Genomic DNA, 4,276 nt, shown 5'->3' with positions numbered 1-4,276 from the left:
GGACAGGACTTCAGTGTACAGACTGGTGCACTGTCACTGGCAGCGGGCGAGGTGCTGGGGGCGACACACAATGAGTCAGTGTGACTCATTGTAATGCCGGTGCATATGGGCCCCTTTACTTTGTGGGCCTATTTTCACTGGGGGGCCTGGAGCTGCAGCTCCATATGCCCCACTGTTATTCCAGCCCTGAGCCCGAGGGCCAGGCTATGCGGGTGTCGGGGAGGGACCTTGCAAAAAAAAAAAAAATAATTTATGCTTTGCCATCAATGGATGGAACCCATCTGGTTCTCTCCCATCAATGGCAAAAGCATTTGACATCAGCCATAAATCATTGCGGGTCATCCCCAGTGACTGGGCAGTAAGAGCAGTTGTTGGGCAGGTTATGCAGCAGATAAGGCTCATACAAGGTGAAGGCTGTCAGAGCCCTCACTCCCTGGGAACACACAGCATGGCTATACTATAATTACAGGCTGCGGCTCAGCCTCACCGCTCCGGTCATACACACAACTTCTTGATGTCTCACACAGTGACGACTCTGCTTCCCTCCCCTGCCAGCCAATCAGGTGCTTAACAGCAGTGCGCCCGACTTCAACACTACTTGCAATAGCACTGCAGCGGAGATGGAGGAGGGGGTGGACCGAAAGGGGCAGACTGTACAAGACTGGGCCAGCACCCCAGATTTTTCAAAGCATTTAGGACCAATGTGCTTTTATTTTAACAACAGCAGCAACCCTGAATTTTTACAGCATACAAGACTGGGCCAGAACCCTTGTATTTTCACAGCATACAGGACCAGTGTGCTATTATTTTAATAACTGCAGCACCCCTGAATTTTTTTAGGCATACAAGACTGGGCCAGCACCCTTGTATTTTCACAGCATACAGGACCAGTGTGCTTTATTTTAACAACAGCACCCCTGAATTTTTACAGCATGCAGAACCAGTGTGCTTTAATTTTAACAACAGCAGCACTCCTACATTTTTACAGCAAACAAGACTGGGCCAACACCCCTGTAGTTTCACAGCGTACAGGACCAGTGTGTTTTTATTTTAACAACAGTACCCCTTAATATTTACAGCATGCAGAACCAGTGTGCTTGTATTTCAACAACAGCAGCACCCCTGAATTTTTACAGCATACAAGACTGGGCCAGCACCCCTTTATTTTCACAGCATACAGGACCAGTGTGCTTTTATTTTAACAACAGCAGCTCCCCTGAATTTTTACAGCATACAGGGCCAGTGTGCTTTTAACATCAGCAGCTTCCCCGAATTTTTGCAACATACAAGAAAGGGCCAGCATCTCTGAATTTTTACAGCATAAAGGACCAGTGTGCTTTTATTTTAACAACAGCACCCCTGAATTTTTACAGCATTCAGGACCAGTGTGCTTTTATTTTAACAACAGCAGCACCCCTGAATTTTTACAGCATAAAAGACTGGGCCATCACCCCTGTATTTTCACAGCATACAGTACCAGGGTGCTTTTATTTTAACAAAAGCACCACTGAATTTTTACAGCATACAGGACCAGTGTGCTTTGATTTTAACAACAGCAGCACCCCTGAATTTTTACAGCATACAAGACTGGGCCAGCACCTCTGTATTTTCATAGCAAACATGACCAGTCTGCTTTTATTTTAACAACAGCACCCCTGAATTTTTACAGCATGCAGGACCAGTGTGCTTCTATTTTAACATCAGCAGCACCCCTGAGTTTTTACAGTATACAGGACCAGCGTGCTTTTATTTTAACAGCAGCTTCCCTGAATTTTTACAGCATAAAAGACAGGGCCAGTACCCCTGATTTTTTACAGCATACAGGACCAGTGTGCTTTTATTTTAACAAAAGCAGCACCCCTGAATTTTTAGAGCATATAAGACTGGGCAAGCACTCCCATATTGTCACAGCATACAGGACCAGAACTGCAGGAAAATACTGCACCACTTGTGAAACCAACATCAATCAAAGAATCAGAAAAATGTGTAATGACATGCCCAAACTACAGGGCAAATGCTGACCCCCAAATATACAGGGATGGTAAATCCCTGAAACATGCAGAGCTAGCGAAAAAGGGGTGGGGGTGTAGCAACCAATGGTGTCTATAATACAGTGATATATCGGTATAAAAATATAACAAGTAATTTATTAACAATATTATAAAAAAAAATGATATACAAATCTCTTTAAAAAAGGGGAGAAGAAACATACACAAAAATAAATAAATATAAATCTATGTAAAGTGCAGAATATTTGTAAAAAGGAGGTATCTTATCTGGATAAGAGGTCAGTACAGGTTGTCCAACACGTTTTGTCACAGACTTCATCAAGGGGTAAAGGCAGAATGGGAGTGGGCCTCTATTTATGCTAGTACTGATCAACACTTAATTATGACATCATATCCTGTCTTAAAATTAGGCTACTAAATACTGGCATTGGTATTATGGTTAAAATAGCCAATAGCCATAATAAACAGTTATTGCATATGAGCACAATAAAAATTAATGTTTTTTAAAGGGTTAAAAAAGAAAAGAAAACATCTTTATATAACTTTAAATGAACAGAGGCGGTATTTACGCCAAACGTAAGTTTTTTTATCGACGGTACATAGATGACATTTTAATAATTTGGGATGGAACAGTTGAGTGTTTTTATAAGTTTTTAGAATACCTGGGCAACAATGAGACGACTCTTGTCTTCACATCCAATATCAACAAAGAATTGATAACATTTTTGGATTTGGTCTTAACAGGAATTGATGGAAGAATCCCGACTAAGAACATTGTGAAACAAGTAGACACAAACAGTTATCTTTATTATAAAAGCAACCATTTGAAGAGATGGAAAAATAACATCCCCTTCTCCCAATTTAACAGGATAAAGAGGAACTGCAGTAATTAGGAAGAATATGATATCCAACTATAGATGTACAAGAACAGGTTTAAAGAAAAAGAATATCCAGATTCAATCTTAGAAGAAGCCGTAACTAAAGCCAAAGCCTTGGAGAGGTCTGATTTGCTTGAATACAAGACCAGAGAGAATAAAAAAGACTCTACAGCATTTATCTCAACATATAATCGACATGAGAAGTCCATTACAAATTCATTCAGGAACCACTGGAATATTGTTGATGGACCCAATTCTTAAGGAAATATTACCTCCATGCCCTGAGATTATTTTTAGAAAGTTGCAAAACCTTAAAGATATCCTCGCCCCAAGTATGCTAACTACTGAACATGATGAGGGTCGACTGCTGCCGAAATGCACAGGATCCTACAAATGCGGCCAGTGCAATATCTGTAGATATCTACACCCTGTCAGGAGAATGTTCACAAATGCAGAGATAAAGGAGTATAAAATAAAAGACTTTATAAATTGCAACACCCAATCTGTTATTTATATATTGGAATGTGACTGTGGGAAACAATATGTCGGGAAAACCAAGAGACCACTTAAGATGAGAATACAGGAACACGTCCGTAATATTAAGAACAAGGTGGAAAATCACGTGGTGTCCAAACATTTTAATATAGCACACAACTCTAATCCTGAGGCACTGAATTTTAAAGCAATCAAACTGGTTAAATTGGGAGAGAGAGTTGGTGACTTAGCCAACAAACTTTCACGCTGTGAAATGTTTTGGATCTTTCAATTATGGACCCTACACCCAATGGGGTTCAACAAGAACTATGAAATTGCCCCTTTTCTGTGAAATAACAGTACTGCCGGAGAATACATCCTAACATATTCTCTTCCACCCTCCCATCCTCCTTTCCCCCCTCCCTTCCCCCTCTCCCTATCCTGGTTATTCCAAAATAGACCCCTCGTAATCACTCTGCACTGTAATATTTACCTATTTGACACATTTATGGTAATAAATGACTACAGTTAAACCGCACTGGAAATGCCCGATCTTGGAAGCGAAGCAGTGTTGGGCCTGATCAGTACCAATAAGGGAGACCACCTGGGAAGATCAGGTACTGTAATCTAGATTAGAAATACTGAATGCCTCTACTAGTGTTTCAATAGAGTCACTAAATTCACTCACAAAGTAATTAATGCACTATATCATTTTAGTCAATAATACTCACTGCTCAGTCACAACTATATATTCTGCACTGTTTAATATACTTTTCATCATCAGTAGTAATCACTAATAGTAATAGTTTAATTTACAACTCTAGTACTTCACCAATATTCTTTTATTTTATCTGTAGCATTAAGTCAGCACAGCGCAATATATTCACTTATACTTAATACACTAGTAATATTGAA

General features: G+C 40.2%; 1 pseudogene; it reads left to right on the top strand.

Moving 5' to 3' along the window:
* Nucleotides 1-3,881: 3,881 nt before the first annotated feature.
* Nucleotides 3,882-3,990, top strand: LOC134949906 (5S ribosomal RNA; annotated as a pseudogene).
* Nucleotides 3,991-4,276: the final 286 nt, after the last annotated feature.

Source organism: Pseudophryne corroboree, chromosome 1 (assembly GCF_028390025.1).
Source record: "Pseudophryne corroboree isolate aPseCor3 chromosome 1, aPseCor3.hap2, whole genome shotgun sequence".
NCBI lineage: Eukaryota > Metazoa > Chordata > Amphibia > Anura > Myobatrachidae > Pseudophryne > Pseudophryne corroboree.
Note: the sequence above shows the minus strand (reverse complement) of the source record. Positions and strands in the feature narration are given on the sequence as shown.